Raw genomic sequence first — 21,816 nt, 5'->3', positions numbered from 1 at the left:
TGAATAAAGTTGGGTTACAACAGGCTAGCTTGTTTTTTTTGGGGGGGAGGGGGTGGACAACACACACTCCTGAATGCTCTACAAGCTTAAGACGAGGCTAGGTTTCTATCATCATCTACATACTTGCAAAACTTTAGTCTCATCCCATTTCATGTCCTTCCTTACAGAAATTCCCTAGAGAAAGAACAGGTTTTGGTTTCTGTTTTATTGAAGTAGACCTCAGGACAAGACATCTTAATGTTCTACTATACTAGTAAAGGCTTGGTGCTCTGTTCTTGCTGGTTATATCATTTTTCCTATTATTATTATTATTATTATTATCATCATTATTACTTTACTTTCTCTTCTCTTCCTTTCTTTTCTCCTCCTCCTTCTCCTCCTCCTCCTCCTCTTCCTCTTCTTCTTCTTCTTCTTCTTCTTCTTCTTCTTCTTCTTCTTCTTCTTCTCCTCTTCCCTCCCCTCCCCTCCCCCCTCTCATATATTACAACCCAACCACAGCTTTCCCTCACCCTCCAGACTCTGTTATTTTCTTAAATGATTATTAAAAGAAGAAATGTGTCTGTGTATTGAGTAGTTCATACCTAGGGTAGTTTGCATTAGGAGTGATCACGTGAGGCATAGTCTAGAAAACCTGCTGAATGCTTGATTGGCTATCAGAGTCCTATGTGAATGTGGTTATGAGAGAGATGGAGAGAAGGACTTTGTTAAGTCATGTCTCTGGCTCTTCAGAGTAATGCTGATGAGAGGGCTAGGGCCATTGAAATGGTCCACTGCAGCTGCTGAGCACCAATTATTTAATGAAGAAGGAGAATGATGGGTTTGGTTGATTAAGCAACAACCTACAGAAAAGAATAAAAGTCATTTGACACAGTTATGTGTATACAGTTCAAGACTCAAATGTGTCCTGCATCTAAGAGAAGGTTGACCTTTCATTATAGCCATCTTCACGACCCTAAGCTCAAAAGAGATTACTTCAAATCTGTAGGGCCGATGAGGAGGACTGTTCTTCCTTCTTGGGAGATAGGGAATGTGCCATGCCTCTGACCATACAAAGGCTTCAGGGAAGACGGGTGCCTTACAAAATGCCTTCTGTTTTCAGAACCTAAATAATTTCACCTGTTAGCCATCAGAACAACAACTACTGTTAAATCTTGCATAAAGCCATGGGGAAATCTTGGGCCTGTTAATAAGGGAGCGACATTGATGCCCAGAGTTTCTGGCAGCATCTGCCTCAAGTGTTCTGTAGGAAGTAGCAGAGTGTGTTTGGGAATAAACACTGAAGGTTCTGGAGAAGAGGAAGTAGAATGTAAAGACAGATGCATTAATTTGGATCATATTGGTTTTCTATACAATATGCCATATCTTGTCATTTAGAATATTTAGGCCATTTACATTTAATGTAATTAATGAAGATTAAGTCTATTACCTAGTCCTTTATTAAATGGATATACTTAGTGACCATTTTAAAAAATCTTTTAGCTTATTAACCATGGCTGTCATTTAAGCTTTCTGTTTTTAGGATATGTAACTATTACTCATTAGAGACCACATAGAGAAGAACTTTAGGGCAGAATTCTTCCATTTTTCTTTTCAACAGCTTTCATCACAAGTTATATTTGTTATAAAAGTAATGATTATTACTTTTCCTTTAGACTAATTTATCTTTAAATACATTTAAGTAATAAAAGTTTTGAAACCTGGCAATGACAGTTATCATTTCCAATGCTTTTTATTTACATGGTGTAACTTCCCACTTATTTGGACAGCATTCTTTAACATTTCTTACAGTATATGTCTTTTCCTGACAGTTCACTCTGCTTCTATATATTCTGAAGTCTACATTTCCTTTTTACTGTTGAGAGAATTCTCCTGTGTCATTTTTCAGTCTGATTTAGGTTGATTAGTTTTTGTGGCTTTAACAAAAAAAAACAAAAAACAAAAAAACAAAACAAAACAAAACAAAAAAAACAACTTTATCATCAGTGGCAAATATTTTCTCCAGTATGTGATTTTTTTCATTATTTTATTCAATTCAAGTAGCAAACATTTTCAGTTTTGATGAAGTCTGACTTTTTTATGTTTGGTTCAGGTTTCTTTCCTCTCAAGTGAGTACTTAATGACCCCAAACTTTCCAGGCTTCTAAAGTAAATCACAAAACCCCTTTTTTTTTTCCCCTCCAAGCACATCATGACTGCATCTTAGACATTTTTAATGTGTTTTCATTTGCATTCCATTAACACATTTTCTAATTTCCCGCTGCCTCTCAAGTGCGTGCCATGTAGAAACATTTGATGTGACATGCAAGCTCTTCCAGAGAGTGAGAGTGCTTTGGGGTCCAGCTGCTTTTATTTCTGATTTTTGGGAGGGGGGAGGAACCAGTTAATTTTTTTTTCAGCTTGAATATTTCCAGATTTCGGGGTTTTTGTTTGTTTGTTTGTTTTGTTTGTTTTTGTAGACCACAGGACAATACATGTTAATGTTCCATTATACTCGTAAAGGCTCGGTGCTCTGTTCTTGTTGGGTATATCATTTTTCCTATTATTTTTCCTTCTTTATTCCTCTTTCTCTTTCTTTCTTCTTTCTTTCTTTCTCTCTCTCTTTCTTTCTCTCTCTCTTTCTTTCTTTCTTTCTTTCTTTCTTTCTTTCTTTCTTTCTTTCTTCCTTCCTTCCTTCCTTCCTTCCTTCCTTCCNTTCCTTCCTTCCTTCCTTCCTTCCTTCCTTCCTTCCTTCCTTTCTTTCTTTCTTTCTTTCTTTCTTTCTTTCTTTCTTTCTTTCTTTCTTCTCTCATATATTACAACCCAGCCACAGCTTTCTCCCCCTCCAGACTCTCAGTTATTTTCTTAAATGATTATTAAAAGAAGAAATGCATCACATGGGACCACATCCGGAACTTTGATGATTCAGTGTATGAGTTTTGAGTGATTCGAGATCTTATATAGAAAGTGTTTTAATAGTTAATTGTAGTTTTCATTATGGGCTAAATTGTATAAAATACATACAATCTACGAAATCAGACACTAGCAAATGAATGCATATATTTGCTGATCAATGCTTCTCTGCGAGAAGTACTTCCCTGTTGTTTTTGTTTGATTTCTCTTCAACTCTAAGAGCTGACTTGGACTCCTCTTCATCGGGAAATCTTTTTGGCCTGCCTGCCAAGGATCAGGTCCTTAGATGTGTACTGCCATGATTGCCTGGTATCTCTATGGACTATGTAATAATAATGAAAATATAAGGCCAGATCATATCAGATTATTGAAGGTATTAGTACTTCTCAAAGAGTTGAGTCATCTTCTCAAAGGAATACTTTTGAACAAGACTGATGTAGAGTGACCATCTCATGTGACTACTCAATCCTAGGTTTTAGCAAGTTCTCCTTTGAAGGCATCTTTAAGGTTACCGTCTAACTTCATAAGACAACCACATCCTAGGCCTTATGTATCAGTGTCCGATGTCTAAGAGCCTATAATTCATAAAATGCTGCCTAGAGCAGAACACATAAAGCCATGTGGAATGCAATCTCCTGTTCTCCTGCCTTCCTATACCCAGGCATGGAGAGTAGGTATGCACACCTCTCAGATATTCCTACATCCCCCAAAGAAAAACTACATACAAATGCCACATTTGGCTTTTACCAGTTTCTTCCCCAGATGGAATCTAGCAGTTGTGCTGGAATGTAAGAACTGTGCCACTAGAGTTGAAGTATCTTGCAAACTTTTAGGCAGGGAGAGTTCTTTGCCTTTCTTGAACACTTGGGATCTCTTGCACAGCTCCTGCTGAAAGCATGAATGGCATTTACTGGAAAAGGCAGCTTTTCCTGGCAAAGGACTTGGACGGAGCTGCGTCCACTCCGTCTCAAGCTCACTTTGTAAATTATGTGAAACACTTTTAGACAGACACTGGCACTCATAAATTATACAGCTCATTTGCATATTCCAGTCATGAGACATTATGCAAAGTGACATGATTTGCATAATGGATTCCTCTTGTCGCTTCACTTGCTGTGTGCTTTAAAAAAACAAAACAAAAAAACCCCCCAAAAAACAAAAAAACCAAAATGAAATAGAAGGCAAGCATGAAAAGGTGAGAGCACGGGTTCCCAGCCTTGCCCGACTCCTTCCCAACAGCAAGAGGAAACTGCTTTTATTTTGGACAGAGGCTCTGAGAAAGGGGGTGGACAACAAAGATACATACACTCATACAAAATAACAAAGAGCCTGGCTAGGAGTTTTGTTCTTAATTATACTATGTACTTTCTCTCTGAAATCCATTACCCAAAATAACCTCATCTGGCCAAGAGGAGTGGAAGCAAAACAGAACAGACACTGAGAAGAACTTTATGGAACTTGTACTTGTGCTGGGTAGGGTAGGGGTACCCACCCTTCCCTTTGTGAAACTCAGACACAGCAATTCAAAAAAAAATCTCAAAAGCACCATCATTTTCTTATTCCTAGAAAAGAAACATTTTAGGGAGGATAGAAGCGGTCTTGGGAGGGGCTTATCTCATCTCTCGAAGAACTTCTGAAAGGGTTGTCTAGTTGGGAAGAGGAAAGATGGGGTTGTGTTTGATTATTTGACAAAATCTATAATGGCTCCATATACTGTACAGGATGAGGCAGTGCCACGCTGACTTCTATCGCTCTACTCCAATAAGCAGACAACGTTCCCTCAGCAGTTGCTAGTTTTGCTGCGGGCTTTCCCTGCCCCCCTGCACCAGTGCGGAAGGCAGAGTGTGCCAAGCGGCTGGCGTCTGTACCCTGTGGGAAAAGTTAACTGTAATTCTTCGGCTTTTAAAATCAATTAACCCGTGTGTTAATTAACGTCAAGTCGACGGGAGGAGGAGAAGAAGGGGAGGGCGGGAGAAAAGAAAAAAAAAGCTGCAAGGGCGGATGGCAGAAGAGTTGGCACGGTGCCATCCATTCAGGGGCAACGCCACAGTTTCGTGTGATAGCAGCAGCGGGTATATGTTACCGGGCCCTGTATGCGGGCCAGACAGTGCGGTAAAGCCAAGGGAGATTATCCAGACCCCCAGGAGCGAACAGCAAGCAGCAACGCAAGGCGCAAGTGCCAGGATTACAGCCCAGGCTGCTCCAACTATGAGCCCTTCCTTGGACCCTGGGAGTCGGCTACTTGGGGTTTTGGGGTCTTCCACACCAAAGAAGCACAAAGCTGACTTTAATCACTTTTTTCATTTAAACTTGATTCTGCCGCAGTGGAGGAGCCAGCACGGCGGATGTTTTCACACCCAGCAAGACAAAGGCCGTTGTCTCCGCCATGACACCATTCCGTTCCAAGCAGAGGCCGGGGTCCTGGACATCTTGAAAAATCAAAAAGAAACAAGGAAAACAAACAACAGATACAGCGACAGTCAGAGAAAATCATCAACCACCCAAACTGTTTGTCCGTTTGCCCATGCCAAGGGTGATGTGGGCATCTGTTGCAGCAGAAGGCACTTGTGTGGGCTATTTTTGTTTTTTCATTAAATTTTTTTTTGAGAGGGCAAGCTACTGGCTTATTTGCTATTCAACTTCGTTTATAATTAACTTAAAAAAACAACAATAACAACACACCGTTCAGCCAAGTCAACAACAAAGAGGAAAGGCAGACATCGGAAGAGAAATGCCTGAGGAATCGGCGTGAATGCATGCCACAGTCGGTACCACTTGCCATTCGGAAAACCTCAGGGAAAGATGCCAATTTTATAGCTCCGAAGAAGGCAGAGAAGGAAGCATAAAGGTCTACAGATAGAAATTCCAAGGAAGGAATACTGCTTTCCCAATCCTGGATGGAAATGGCACACAGCCTCTGCTGAGAGAAAAGAGGGAATGTTTAAAAGGAGCTATCTAGATGGGTAGACGTGAAAACAGGCAACCATCAAGTGCATATAGAGATGTGTGTAAGGCTCTGCGTGTATACAAATACACAGACTCTCTGACAAACTGAATGCTTAGCTATGTATATGTTTTCATGCTATAGGTATGGGTACGTATATAGGTGTATATGGTTTGCATATACACATGTGTGGGGTGGTGTATGCATGTCTGAGAAGTGGGAGAGGATGGCAGAGGAAAGAGTGGGAGATCTGTGTATGTACTTGTATGTGTGTGTGTGCATCCCACTCTCTAACCCAGGTACACACAGAAGACAAAATAAAAATCATACTGGAGTAGCAAGCAGGCAGCCAGAGATTTATCTACATTCGCTGCTATCACCGGGGAGATGAATGGGGTCGTCTGAAGCCCCTTTACAAGATCCACTATGGGAGAGGAGGAGGAGGAGGAGGAGGAGGAGGAGGAGGGATGCCACACATACAAGCACAAACTTGAAGGCAGAGAGATTTGGAAGGGGCTACCGGGCAAACCCTGGTGGCATGATGCTGAGGAGGAGAAGGGAAAAGAGCCTTGTCTCTATGTTTTAGGTGCTTAAGGGGAAAAAAAAAAAAAAGACATCCTGCAAAAAGGTCTGAGGGAAGCGGCTGGTACTCACGGTTTCTGCGTTGCTGTGAATCCTGAAGGTGTTCTGTTGGCACTGGGCGCTGAGCCAGGGGCAGGCGCTGGAAACAAAAGGGAGACACACACACAAAATTTAAAGTCAACTCAATGGGAATATTAATTGCTGCTCTTGTGGATTTTACAAAACACACAAACTGTTTTTATTTTTGTTCTTTTTCTTTTTTCTTTTCTTTCTTTTTTTTTTTTTTTTAATTGTGGATTGGCGCGTGCCCCTTTCGCATGGAATATACAAGTAGTTTGGGATTTACAGTCCAGTTACGGGACTCAGGATTAACTGCGCTGGCATCTTTTGGGCATATCCTTCCTTTTAATGAATAAGCTTTCGCTGTTAATGAGGAATAATCGTTTGGCTAATGAGCTTTGAAACATTAAGAGAAAAGAGGTTTTTCCCCCCCGTTAATCGCTCTGGTGCGACTGCATGGATGGATTACAAAAGACAGCACTAGTGCAGTACAAAGGTTGGGGGAGCTCCTTGGGAGTGGGAGAAGCACCGAGTGGGAGATGTGCCCCTGCATCTCTTCTTCCTTCTCTCTTTCCCCTCTCTCTGCCAACTGCTATGGGTTTCCAAAACTCCGCAATCGAAGTGGATGGTCTGGAAGGATTATTATACAGAGTAAAGCCTCCGCTGTTAATGTCTCCAGTGTTTAATCATCATACAGTAGGATGGTTTTATGCATATTTCATTTGCATATCATTAAACTACGTTAGCGAGGGGGCACCCAGAGCCGAGAGGAGCACAAAGTTGGGAAGACAGGGAAAGAAAAAGAGATTCCCTATGATGCTTATCTTCAAACGGGGGCTTGTTCCTTCCATGATGTGTCTTCTGCCTTTCTAAAATCATTATGACTTGGAAACCTTTGAAGTTGGATACAACCTTGGATTCCTCTAATTCCTGCAGAGCGGTATATTTTTAAGATCGGCAGCAGCAATGTCCCTGCACTAGACAATTAAAGGAATATAAACTCCAGTGGGCTGAGACTAGTAGCTCTTTGGGGAACACAGTGGCAGGAGCTTCTACAAATACCAACACTTAAAAAAATAATAATAATAAAGAACGTCATACCAAAAACAAAGAAAGAAGACGAGAGATTTTAACACGTGGATTATATTTGTTTTGTTTGGGGGGGTAATAAGCTAAAGAGAGTGAAGAAGTCATTGGTAATTTATCCCCTCATTGATGAAGTCACCCTTTTTATTTGTGTTTGTTTTTGTTCTTTAATTGTGAAGACGGGTGCTGTCACAGTTTTGAAGAGGTTAACCAGTTATTGTGTAGCTCTGATCTTCCCCCCCCACACACACACACCTGACAGAAGACAAAGGTGGTGGTTGGGGGAGTTGTGAATACTGGGGGTGTCTGGGGGGAAGTGGGAAATACAGTGAGTTCTTTGTGGATCTTATACATGCTCAACATATTAATTGAGGGCTTTTAAAGTTCCCTCAATAGGCTATTTCATTCTTGGTAAACCAGCAGCTGGTTAGCCACTGTTGGTGACTCTTCAAATATCACTTTAACGATTTTTTATTCTGTTGCCATCCATTTTTGTTTTGTCCATAGCCAAGAAGGAGGATGTAATACTGCTCTTTCTTTACCATGCCCCTTCCGTCGTCTTCGTGTCCTATTTTCGAACTGTGAAACGGTGTTGGTTTAATATTGAATCCTGGTGCACAGCGTAACTGCACAACTTGATTTAGAAATGAGACGCTGGCTTATATTTAAATTATCTCCACTCCTCCCTTATCCTCCAAAGCTTTGTCTCTGCTATGAATATTCAGATGAGACATGATGTGATTACACTGTACAATTACTCCTATCCACAGTGGTGGCAGGCGCTGCTGGGGAGAAAGAGCCTCCAAGCTAGTGTGGAGTTTTGTTTTCGGTATTTTTTTTTTTCTCTCCTATCTCCTGGCACCTCGGCACATGCAGATGTCGCTGTTGTTCTTTATAAAGCTCTAATGACATGCAAAGGCATAACGACTTGGTTTGGATGCAAAGCATCAACTGAATGTTATGGATGTCTTTAAGAAAGAGAAAGAGAAAATCCCGACTGAAGGAATGTCCACATAAATTATTTTTATTTAAATGAATTCAAAGGATGGGGTGAGGGCAAGTGAGGAGTCACATGGAAAACATGCATAATATTAATATGCACAAAGAATTCTTACCGAGGACAAGCGCCTCACTACAGCTCATGGGACAAACAGGTTCATTAGGAGACAGCTCTGAGCGGCTACGGCATTTTGGTATTTTGATTTTTTTTTCCCCCTTAGTTTAAATGAAGAGCCAGACAGTTGTGCTTTCTTTGCATGAGAGCATTGAGATGGATCCAATCTGTGAAATTTGCTGCCCAAATAGCATTTCTAATGGAACCTGGGACTAAACAAGGGCTTGGATGTGGAAGGGAGGGGAGAAGAGAGAACCCACGAAGAGGAGGCTACTCAGCCACTGCGAGGCTTTTTGGTAGCACAGGAAGCTGTCAGAAGCCATCTTTGCTCTACTGGTCCCAGGTGTGGGCTCCAGATCCAAAGAGCCATCAGGGTTCACCAAGATGAACACTGAGCGGGCCCTTGTAGGTCTGAGGCAGAGGAAAGCAGCAACAGCAGCAGCGGCTCGGTGCCTACCCCCCTACCCCCTCAGTGGTCTTCAGCCCAGAAGCCAAAAGCACAGCTACTCCTTTGGGATGCAGTAGAATGCCTCCTGGTCCAGGTATTTGTGGAAGAAGGAATTTCTTGGTGCTATCGAAGAGTGTGTTGCTAAAGAGCAGACGGCATCATCCGCTGCTTAAGGAGGCCTGATAATTGCGGTGCTGGTTGGTTCTCGGGGTAATGATGTCTTCTGGGCTTCTCTGACATTTCGGAGTGCTGGCGTTAGGAGTCTCCATTCAGTGCATGTTTACGATAGACAGAGGTAGGCAGACAGCGACTGAGTCTGTTGGGTGGATTCAGAGCTAGTAACATATTTGTACCACTTCTCAGGTTTCAAAGGGGCAGCAGAGGGTGAAGCAAGAAGTTAGACGGAAGATTTTGTTGATTTTCTTGGCCAGGTAGATAGTTTAAAGTACTTTGATAAACGGGTTAAATTTATATCTTTTGTTTAAATTATCTGAAGAAGGTCTAAATTTGATCTGTGTATCTGCACAACTTTCTACTTAAGGCTAGCCTAGAACAGGTCCAATTGTAATTATGTTATAAATTGTGATTTTTTCACCTACAATCTCCATAATTTCCATCACACACACACACACACACACACACACACACACACACACACACACACACACACTTCAACTATCATGGCGTGTAAGTGTTGTTACAGTATACCAAACTACAAAGAATGGAGAATTAAGGCTCTTTGGAGAATTTCTATTTAATCTTAATTATTCTAGCCTCTAACCTCTTATTTCTCCATTGCCAGAATTGTGGGTGTTAAATTTGGAATACATGTAAAGGACTTGGTGCAGAGTCTGTAAATAACATGTCTTAAATACATGGTAAATTTTGTTATTGCTATTGTTGCTATTTTGGTGTATCATTTAGTATTTGAGAGAGTTAAAAGAAAAGGAAAATGTTTACTTCTTAGCTGTACAAGGTATAGTGAGAAAGATTAACTAGGCACATAGAGTAAACGCTGCCCTGGCATACATGGATGTGAGCTTCAGTCTGACTTCCGACTGCAGATCATTTATGTGGTATCTACTTCACTTCTCTCAAATGAATATATATGCCAGCCATGTTGGTGACATCTGTGGTCTGATGAAGAGTTCTACCATAGTTTGTGAGAAGGGCACAGGACTGAGACGTGTTCAACATTTGATCCCACTGATAAGGCACTGACCAATTCAGTCTTAAAAAAGAAGTTCTACTCAAAATAGTAAGGACATTAACTATATTCAGTTATCCAAAACCTAAATAATTTATAAAGGGATAGTCTCTTTCACCCCCAGAACTCTTCATAAACCTTATTCACAAATCTGTAATGACTGCTACTGACTTCCTGTTCAGCTTCCCGGATTGTAATAGCTTGCCCAGATTTTAATATATTAGCATACTTTTAAAAATGCAAATTATAGTTTTTACAGATTCCTTATAATTTTCTGTAAACACAATCCATCCATCTCTGCACGGCTGTTATCTTCATTCCCAGCAATCACACACATTCGTTCTTTCTCATTTAGCTTACCTCATGGATGAGGCCATGCAGCTCAACTCTGCAGAAACTGAATGGGGGTATGGGGGGGCGAGAGAACCCCTTGCTTTGTTTCCGGTGTTAGGGGACACCATTGCTTGTTTGATGACTTACTGTAGGCTTTCATTTCTCTCCACTAAGACACATGCTCTACGTTGGGGTTCCTTGTGTTCCTAGTCACCAAGAGTGTTGTTTTTTCCCCTTTTTAAATCACGAGTGATTGTTAAGCGTTGTGAAATGATCTTGCTTCGACTGAAACAAGTAAGAGCTTAAATAAAGCTGTTAGCACAGTGAATTATGATGACTGATCTTCCCTGTTAAACGAGCCTTGCAATCCTAGGACAAATGTCACTTTGCTACGATGTACTTATCCTTTACATAGTATGATACATGGCTTGTTAACATTTCATTAAGGATTTTTAAATCAATGCGAATGAGAGATATTAGTATATGATTTTCTTGTAATGATTTTGGTATTGTTACCAGGGTACTGCTGGCTTCGTAAAATGGGTTGGTGAGAATCCCTTCTCCAGTATATTCTGAAACTTTGAGTAAGATTGTTAGGAGTTTTCTTTACATATTGGATGCAATTCACCAATGTAGCTATTAGGCCCAGACAATCTTAATTACTAATTCATTTTTTAAAAAGTGTCTAGGACTACATATATTTTTTATTTCTTTTGTCAATTTTGGTATGGACCCCCATCCCCAGTTGGTTATTTTATCTTAGTTATCAAGACAATTGGGATAATGTTTATCATGTCATGTTATGCAATTGTTTTTAATTCATGAAAACTTCAGAGACGTTATTCTTTCATTTGCTATATTCATGATTTATATTTTCTCCTTTTCATCATTGATTTATTTAAAAAAAAACAAAACAATCTCACTAGTCTTTTCAAAGAATCAAATCTTGCTGATGCTTTTCTCTTGACTTCTACTAACCGTGTCCTTTTTCTATGTTTACAAGGTACAGTGTTAGATAACAGTATCAGTTAGAGTTATCTTTTCTAACATAGATGCACAAAGCTATCCACTTACCTCCAATAATTGCTTTAGTTGGGCGTCACACATTTTTCAAAAAGTTTTTAGATTTATTAGTGTATGTGTGTATGTGTGGCCTGTGTGTGTGTTTGTGGTGTGTGCATGTCATGGGACCTGTGTGGGGCTCAGGGATTAGCCTGGAGGAGTTAGCTGACTCCTTTGCCTATTTATTGATTTCTGGTGTCTTAAAATAACTTTCCAGATCTCTGTGGTCACAAGACTCCCTGAACAGTTTCAATCTTTTCATTAATCTTGACACTAGCTTATGGGTAAATATTTAGTGGAAAGAATTGATCTTGTGATTGCTGGGTTATAGACAGTTTACGTCAGGAGCTATTTCAGCTCACCTCCATTAGTGATAATTTTTCTTTTGGCTACCAAAAGATTTGCTGAAGGCTCTCAGTACAATGTGAATCTGTATATGATGTTTAGCTTTTTAGTTTTTCAGTTTTGTTTTTTATATGTTTTAATGCTATTTTAAAAAAGTAAACAGCCATAGATTGCAAGTGATTATCTCCTTTCTTAGGTTAACAGTGGTAACTATTCTGTTACTATTTCTTGTCTTCAAGTCTATTTTTAAAGGCTAATATAGTTGTATTATATTCTGATATAGCTGGATTTTAAAAATGATCATTTCTTTCAATTAGTTATACTCTTTGCTAAATGGATCTTTTATCCAGTCAGACAATTATGCCTTTTGATTGGTACACTGCATTCATTTATATTTAATACAAATTACCTTATCATTTTTTCTGTTTACTCGATCATATTTATGTCCTTCCATTATTTTTTTTGCATTATTTAGGATCAATATTTCTTTTTCACAGTCTAGGGGTGTGGTTCAGTGACCCTAAAATCAGCTAGTATATGTGAGATTTTGTTTATTTAAAAAAAAAACTAATACAGAGTCTCATAAAGCAGAGGTTGGCCTTGAATTCTGCATAGCTGGGGATGACCTGGGACTCCTGAGCCTCCTATTGCTTCTTTCTTGATACTGGGATTAGAGGAGTGTGCCACCAAGACCAGCTTTTGTAGTACTAGGGGAAGCTTTATATTTGATCCTCAATACCAAATAAGAAATAAGAAAGGAGAATGCGGATTTTTTGTTTGTTTTTCCTAGTGTGACAGTAACATGTTAAATGTCACTCTAAATATAGCATGCATCATCTATTGCAGCCTGTAGTCAACTTGTACTTTCAGAACACACCAAAAATCCAATTGCACCCTAGGCAGTGTCCGGGTCACCTTTCCCCACTTTTTGTGTTATTACTGACAAGCACTTTACAGCTCAGCTATGTTTAACTTCATAAGAGACTATGGTCTTCCATTGTGCGGCCAAGATTAACTGAGTCTCATCGACACTCATGTGTTTTGTTTCTCTCTTTATATTCATATTTCCTCCAGAAATTGCCATTTCTGCCTGACAACTCATAATCGTATTTAAGTCAGATCTATTTTGGTAAGTTGCTCTACTTTCTGTTTGTCTTTAAAGTTGTCTCACCTTCAGTTCCGAAGGATGTTTTCCAAGAGTGCAGAGTTCTACAGTGGTAGCTATCCTCCTTCTGCCCTTTAAAAGATGGCGTTCCATTGTCTCTTAGGTACATCCTTGCTCTGCAGAAGTAGGCTGTCGGTTGTATTGCTGACTTTGGGGTAATACATCTGTCTCTGCCTCCGCTTAAGAATTTTCTCTCCATTGTTTATCTTTGGTAGTTTTATTGGTGTAACTAGTTGTGCTTTTGTTTGTTAATTGCACATGGGATTTTTGCAGATGGAGATCTTTCCTCCACTATATAATTGTTTATCATTATCAATTTGAATATGGACTCTACAGGAGTCTCGTTTTTACTTGTAAGATTCCAAGCATACACGTGTTAGGCGCTTTGTGTACTTTATAGATCTTATGCTTTTTTGTTATGCATCCTTCCATTACTCATGCTTTGGCTTGAATATTTTTATTGCTCTATTGATAAGTTCAACGATCCTTTCTTCATCTATTTCCAGTGATTCAATTTATGTTACTGTAGTTTTTAATTCTAGAATATCCACTCAACTTTTCATAACCATATACTCTCTCCTCTTTAAGACATATTGTGTTTTTCAAAATGACATCCTGGTGCCATTTAAAAGACCTTATATAGTAACTCAAGCATCTGGTTAGCTACAGGTCTGCTTCCTGCCTTCTGGCTTCCTGTCTTCCATCATTTTCCTTCCTTCAGCCCTCTCTGACCCCATTCTCCTTTCATTCCCTCTTCCTTCCCTTCCTTTTTCCTCCCTCCCTCCCTTCTTTCCTTCCTTCCTTCCTTCCTTCCTTCCTTCCTTCCTTCCTTCCTTCCTTTCTTCCTTCCCTCCTTCCTTCCTTCTTTCCTCTCTCTCTCTCCCTCCCTTTTGAAAGCATGTTGATTGTATAAAATGATAAGAACCATTATGACATTGTCGTGCATATACTGTGGCAACAATATCCAGCCCATATCATTCTCTTTTACCCCTGATCCACTCCCTGACCCACTTTCTATGTCTACTTTCATGTCTTTTTGTCTTTACGTTCACCACACTAGCAAAAACATGTGATGCTTGTCTGGCTGAGTCTGGCTGATTTTGTTTAACGTGATGATTTCTAATACCATCATTGCTTCAGCAGATAAAATGGTTTTATGCTTTTCTGTGGTGAATGGGGCTTGTGTATGCATGTGCATATGTGTGCATGCATGTGTGCATGCATGTGTGTATGCCTGTGCATGCTGAGTTTTAAAAGTCATCTGTTGCAATGCACTTAAGTTGATTCCACACCTTTATTATACATAGAACAGTGGTAGCCATGGGGGTGCTGCATTTTAATTATATGCTGACTTTGATTCCTGGGGGCATATACTCTGGAGTGCTAAATTTGGATCATATAGTAGCTCTAGTTTTAGCTTTTTTCTTTTTTGGAATTCCCTTACTGATTTACAAACTGGCTAGATAAATTCATAGTTCTGTCGATGGCATATAAGCGCTACTTATACACACTAGTCTGTATCAGTACTTGGCGTTACTTACTTTCTTGATGAAGGCCATCACGACTTGAGTGAGATGGGACCTTTGGTTTTCATTTCCCTCATTGCTACAAGTGCTGGAAAATTCCCCAGTATGTATTGCACTTCCTTTAGGAAGTGTGTTCTGAGTATTTTCCTGCTTATTGATGGGCCAATTCTCTTTTGGTGTTTAATTCTTTTAGTTCTTTATGTACTTTTAAGAAATATTTATTTATTTATTTATTTATTTTATATATGTGGGTACACTGTAGCTATCTTCAGACACACCAGAAGAGGGCATTGGGTCCCATTACAGATGGTTGTAAGCCACCATGTGATTGCTGGGAATTGAACTCGGGACCTTTGGAAGATCAGTCAGTGCTCTTAACCGCTGAGCCATCTCTCCAGCCCTCTTTATGTATTTTTAATGTTAATATCCTATCAGATGAATAGCTGGCAATACTGTCACTCCATTCTGTTGATTTTCCGCCACCCCCATTGGTTTGCAGAAGTCTTTTAATTTCTATAAGCTTAGATGACAATACTTGCAGTTATTTCTTGAACTAATGGAATCTTGTTTATGAAGTCCCTGCCTATGTCTGTAACTGCTGGATGTCTTTATTCTGTTGGCAATTTCACCCATGTATACAATGTATCTCGATTGTATCCACTCTCACTCATCCTTCCTGACACCTTCCAACATGTCTCCGCTCTCACCTTCCTATTCTTTCTTGTTAGTGTAACTCATTGAGTCCTTTAGTACTGCCAACAAGTACAGGGATGTGGGGCTTCCATCAGGGCATGGGCGGCCTACCATGGCTCACAGTTGCATCGGTCATCAACTGGCACTAGCTCTTCAGGTAGTGCTGGGGTCCTGTGAGCACCTCCTCCACCCAGGATGGAGTGCTGACTGGCTTGATGAGTCCCTGAGTGCACTGCCACACCAGCTCCAGAACACAGCTTCTCATGGCACTCCTTCCCCGCCACTTCTCCTTCTTACTCTCTTCCCCATCTTTTGTGATATTTCCTGAGCCCTGGGTGGGAGGTTAATACAGATATCCCATTCAGGAATGAACACAGAGTCAATTTTTATTTCTTGGCTCTTTGACCAGTTATGACTCTCTTCACAAACTGCTGTGCACTGCAAAAAAGAAGTTCCACTGACCAAAATTGATGATAGTCCTAACTTATGGGTATAATCATAAATATTTAGAAGGCTGTTTGACAATATTATCATTCAGTAAAACAATAGGAGTGGGTTCATTTTTTTTTTTTTTTTTTTTTAGCCCATAACCTCCTTAGCCTTGGGGTTTTGGCTACAGTTTTAGGAATGGATTCTCTCCTGTTGGGGAGGCTTCAAATGCAGTCAGAATGCAGTCGGTTACTCTTTGTAACATTTACAATCTCACCAGTGAGCACACCTTGCCTGGGATGTTATAGCATGCAGGGTCCAGGTTGGGTAAGGTCACAAACACTCTCTTCTCCTTAGAAGAGCCTGCACAGCACCTTCTGGCATTAGAAAAGGTAGTCACTATGCTTCTATCTTAAAATGTTTTCCCTAAATTCTCCTCTAGTATTTGGGAGTTTCAGGTATCTCTTTAAAGTCTTTGGTAAACTTTGATTTTTATGCAGGGTGAGTGACTGAAATCTAGTTGCATGAGTCTCTGTGTGCATATCCAGTTTTCCCAGAATCACTAGTTAGAAGGATGTTCGTTCCTCCGATATGTTTTCATTATTATTTTTTTTTTTAAAAATTAGATGGCTATAGCTATTGCAAGGCTATCTCTAGGTCCTCTGTTATATTCCCCTGATACAGATGTTCAGTTCATGCTAGTACCATGCTGGTTTGTTACTGTGAGTCTCTAGTATAATGTGAAAGTGTGTCTCATGATGCCTTTAAGTATCACTTACTTTCTTATTTATTTATTTATCTATTGCACTCAGGGTTATTTTGGTTATTTGCGATATTTTGTGCCTTTATATAAATTTTAAAATTATTTTTTTCTAGTTCTGTGAAAATGTTTGAATTTCGATGGGAATTGCATCAAATCTGTGTTGTTGTCTTGGCAATTGTTTTTCACAATTTTTTTTTTCTGACCCACGAGTATAAGAGGTTTGTCTATCTTCTCAAGTCCTCTTTGACTTTATCAGTATTTTAAAGTTTTCATTGTCAAAGTCTTTCACCCACTCAGACCCTGCTTCCTGCCTCATGTCTTTTTTTTTTTTCTAAGTTAATTTCTTTCCAAACCTATTTATGAATGGTAGGATGGAAAACAACTGCATTTATGTTGCCTTTGTGGTTTGCCACCTTATTAAAAGTGTAATCAGATCTAAGGTTTGGTAGACTCTTCCCGGTATAGGATCATATTATCTGGAAATAAGAATAATTTTACTTTATCCTTGGTGCTTTGTACTTCTTTAATTACATTTCCTTAGCTTATTGCTCTGGCTGAGACTTCAAATACTGAATTAAATAAGAGTGGCAACAGTGATTATCTTTGATTTATTAATTCTACAGGAATTGCTTTAAGTCTTTCCTCTTTAATACAATATTGACTATAGGTTTGTCATGTTATATCCTATTGAATAAGGAATGACACAAAAATAATCCTGTACATGTTTAGTGAAGTCACAAATTTTTGCATATTTTAAACTTTTGTTGTTTAAATCCATGCATGCAGAACTCAGGGTTATAGAAGCTGACCGTATCATTTATTTGGCCTGGCAAATTATTGACTATCTCTCTAAGGCAACTACTTATGATCCTTATTTTAATGTTCATTTAGTTGCTTTCCAATGTTTATCCACATAAACTCTGCCCCTTATTGCTATTACAGTCATAAATGAATATTATTTCCCAGTCAAGAATATAATCTACAGAAGAAAATGTAACTAGTCAACTTTGGGATTAAAAAATTGGTTTTTTTTTTAACTGTCCCAGTGCTTATGTGTGCTTCTGTTTACAGATACATGCATACTATATTTCGAACTTTGTATGAAGCAATGACAGCATTTCCGGAAAGTTAAAACAAAGGGTTAATAGGCCTAGGCTTAAGGACTATATAAGGAATCTGCCATCTGAAGACTAAGAGTCGACTGCCAAAGAATATCTTAAAGTTTCCATTGCTCTCTGTAAAGAAGACAGAAAATAGTATTTTAATGGAATCAGATGTTACCTTATTTGACAATAAGTAAGAGGAACTGGAGAATATTAGGTAGCATAGATGTCCCCGAGAGCTTCCAAACTTGAATACTATAAAATTGGTATGTGTTGTGACTACATGAATAGGGAATGATTTACAGATGGACACATTTTTTTCTAATGAACTGTCTGGTTGTCCATTTTCATCAGTGTAAAGGGAAAATACTTTGGGCTTTAAATTGATAACGACACAGAGATTCTGTGTTGTATAGCTCTAGTAATGATGGCTTCAATTCTCAAAAACAAGTCAGAAGTTTTTTTTCTATGATGACTTTTAAAAAAAGGTTTTAAGCAATTAGAGGTATCAGTCAGCATTGTTTAAGAATGCATTCCTTTGAGAAGGTCTAATGATTAAAAAATAAAGACTCGAACCACAGTTAGGGAATTAGTCATATTATAAATCAATTCTTTGCCTTGTTACAGGCCTTATCCAGAATTAACAATGCCTTTGTGCATTTAAAATAGTAAATTTTAAATTGGCATGACATACTTGTACATAGGATTTAAAGTCCAATAACAATTAGTAGGGTTATAATAAAGGTGCTTCAAATTCCTTACCATAATTATAATTACAATCTGTATTTGCCTAAGACTTCCACTGTACAAGCACTTTCATTAATATATAATTATTATATATATATGTATATATATGTATATATATATGTATGTATATATTTCAGAGAAAGTTTCAGAGAAAGGCATCACAAGACTATGAACCGACACTAAATTGTTTTCCTGCATGAATAGTGCTACTGTTTTTACATGCATGTTTTTCAAATGGCTTTTATTTTTATTTTTATTTGCCAATAAATTTGAACTGTGGGTTTATCATTTATTATGTCTGATACATGTTTGATGTAGAAAATCCATGTGTGCTCTTTAGGAGATAATAAAAAAAAAACCAGGGGGATGTGTGTACATATTGTTTAAAGTAATTGATTGTGCCAGTATGAATAGGTTATACTTTGAGAACACGGAGATTGAAAGAATGAAATGCTAGTCCAATGGAGAGCCAACACACAAGATGAAAACACTTAAGACTATGACAAAAATATTATTAGAACCTTAGGCCTGACCAGGGGTGTGGGTAGGCGATTTTATCTTAGGGAGAAATAGAGAAGATAATCAAATGTATGTTATTAAGGAAGCCAATTTGAGCTTGGGGAGCATAAATTATTTGAAATAATTTCACTTTAATTTTTCTACAAGGAGTGGCTACTTAGTATCATTAAATTAAAACTTAAGTTTATATATTCTAATCCAAGAATGGCCACTCACTTTCTGCACAGGGTTGGGCTGTGGTTGTCTGTCTTTGTCCCCCATCTGCTGCAGGAGGAATGATGATGACTCTGATGATGACCAAGCAAGGGAGGGACCTGGGAGTATAGCAGAATGCCATTAGCAGTCATTTTATAGGTACCTTTTTTTTTTTTTTTTTTAAAGAACAGTAGTGTTTGGTTCTAACCTAGGACCCTGGACGATGTAGGCAGGTTCATGGTCACCAAGGACATTTAAGGTATGAATTTCATCTCACGGAATGGCCTTTAAGTCAAGTCAGGTATTGGCTGGTTGCCCCCATAACTGCCTCTATTGCCCTACTGTGTCTCCCATGAAGGTCGCTGTTGTAGATCGAAGGGATTGGGGCTCAGTGGTTGGTGTTTGCATTCTCATTTGGTAGCATGCAGAGCACCTTCCTGTATCGAGAACATTAGCCTGTCAGGGGGAAGGCTCTGTGTAGGTACCAGCTTGACTTCCCTGTGCTCAGTAAGCTGTGGAGGGGTTGTGTCAGCCACAGAACCTTGCCTTCAGTTCATGGAGAGCAACCTATAGCCTTCCCAATAGCCTGGGCTGTTTGGGGGTTCCCCATAGTACCACTTTCGCCAACAACTCAATTAGGTATAATCCAATCCTGGTACTGAACACTTGTTTTGGTGACAAGAGATGTCCAGTTGGGGGTCTGACTCCCCTGTTATTTGGTGACTTTATTTAGACCATCTTTATATATGCCTATATTTTAGGAAGCTTCTACGGTATTAGGTCTCCATATTACCCCTCTGATGGCCCTCAATTTTAGCTGCCTCTCTCTGTATTCCCTCCTATGTCCCCTATCTTCTCTCTCCTTCGCCTGTTTGATTCGTTTGTTCCAGTTCCCCTCCTTGTCCATCCACAATTATCTAGTACATTTCCTTGTCCTGGGGACAAACCTGTCCCTCTAAGCTCTGCGATGCTATGGACTGTAGTGTGCTTATCATTGAGGTAATAGCTAATATCCATATATAAACAAATGCATACCACATTTGTCTTTCTGGGGGTTGAGTTACCTCACTCAGGATGATTTTTTTTCCTAGTTTCACCCATTTATTTGTGAATTTCACGATTTCTTCCTTTTAAATAGCTGAGTAATATTCCATTGTGTAAATGTACCATTTTTTAAATGTATTTTTCTTTCTGTTGAGGGACATGTAGGTTGTTTCTAAGTTCTGGCTATCATGAAGGAAGCAGCAATGACCACGGCTGACCAAGTGTGTCTGTGGTGGGATGAAGCATCCTGTGGTTAGGTACCCAAAGGTGGTATAGCTGGCGCTCAAGGTAGATCTCTTCCCAGTTTCCTAAGGAACCCTCACACTGATTTCATCAGTGGCTGTCCAAGTTTGCACTCCCACCAACAATTAGTCCATATTCTCAGTGGCATTTATGTCAGACATTTCGGTGGGTGTCAGATGAAATCTCTAAGTAGTTTTGCTCTGTATTTCCCTGATGACTAAGGATGTTGGACATTTCTTTAAGTGTTTGTCAGGCATTGGAGTTCCCTCTTTTGAGAATTCTTTGTGTCGGTCTGTGCCCCATTTTTAATTGGGTTATTTGTTTTTTTGGGTTTTTTTTTTTTGAGTTCTTTATATATTTTGGACATTAGCTCTCTGTTGGATATGTAGCTGCTAAGACTCGTTCTTTCCCCATCCCGAAGGCTCCAGCAGTGCTACTTTTTAAATGAACAACGAAATAATGACCATCATTTTAAAATTCTACAATGAATCTCTCTGCTTCCTCCTTCCCTCCCCCTTCCCTTCCTCCCTCCTTCCCTTCCTTCCTTCCTTCCTTCCTTCCTTCCTTCCTTCCTTCCTTCCTTCCTTCCTTCCTTCCTCTCAATGCAACATGGCAAACTACATGCTGTGAAATGGTAGGAGCTGTATTGGCGTCTCAGTTTCGCTTACACGGTAGCTAGGTGAGATAAGACAAGCAACTTAACTTGTATATGCTTCATTTTTCTTCTTCAATTAGAAATCCTGGCCCCTCAGAGCTCTATTAAGAGGGGGGAAAATTAAGAATCTCAAGTCAATATCCAGAATTAGCAAGAACTCAGTAACAATATAATAAAGTTCTTGTAAGTAAAGTTATCTATTATTTTCACTGACTGAAACATCTTAGTGAAATTTAGTATAAAAACTAACGTATTAAATAAGAGATGAAGGCTGGTCCAGTGTTACAGATTAAGTCAGGAAGAGAGCAAGAAGCTGGGGTCAGAGGCAAGCTAGGCAGTGTAGCCATGGGAAATAGAGTGGCCAGGAAAACCTGGGCTTACACTCAAGTCCTTTTCCAGTTCCAGTGCTCAGTGTAGAAAGCTGTACTGTGGGTGTCACAGGCCCTTATGCTTGAGATAGAATGCAATGGAAGAATATTTATGTGACTGATGGATGAAGGAAAAACTGAGATCCTTTATGAATTAAGCAGTGGTTTCATATAAAAGTAGGCGGGGCGCAAAGACCATGAGACTGCGTTCCCTACAAGGATACAAGAAAATCAGCTCTGTTAAGATCGAGAACCTAAAAGAAGAAGAAGGAGGAGGAGGAGGAGGAGGAGGAGGAG

General features: G+C 39.4%; 2 long non-coding RNA genes across 3 annotated transcripts in view; one reads left to right on the top strand and one right to left on the bottom strand.

The window, feature by feature from the left end:
• Nucleotides 1–5,260: 5,260 nt before the first annotated feature.
• LOC110300941 lies at nucleotides 5,261–19,292 on the bottom strand. The gene is made up of 3 exons (XR_002378645.1): nucleotides 19,231–19,292; nucleotides 6,487–6,553; nucleotides 5,261–5,317 (listed from the first exon to the last, which is right to left on the bottom strand). It is a non-coding gene; the product is annotated as an uncharacterized LOC110300941 (long non-coding RNA).
• The window catches only part of LOC115031731, a 103,985-nt gene continuing 90,790 nt past the window's right edge, over nucleotides 8,622–21,816 (top strand). For both annotated transcript variants that reach the window (XR_003837383.1, XR_003837382.1), the window contains exon 1: nucleotides 8,622–9,216. This is a non-coding gene — a long non-coding RNA (uncharacterized LOC115031731). The remainder of the gene's footprint in view (nucleotides 9,217–21,816) is intronic.

This window comes from Mus caroli, chromosome 8, assembly GCF_900094665.2.
Source record: "Mus caroli chromosome 8, CAROLI_EIJ_v1.1, whole genome shotgun sequence".
Classification (NCBI taxonomy): domain Eukaryota; kingdom Metazoa; phylum Chordata; class Mammalia; order Rodentia; family Muridae; genus Mus; species Mus caroli.
The sequence above is the reverse complement of the archived record's forward strand: the minus strand, read 5'-3'. Positions and strand labels throughout refer to the sequence as shown.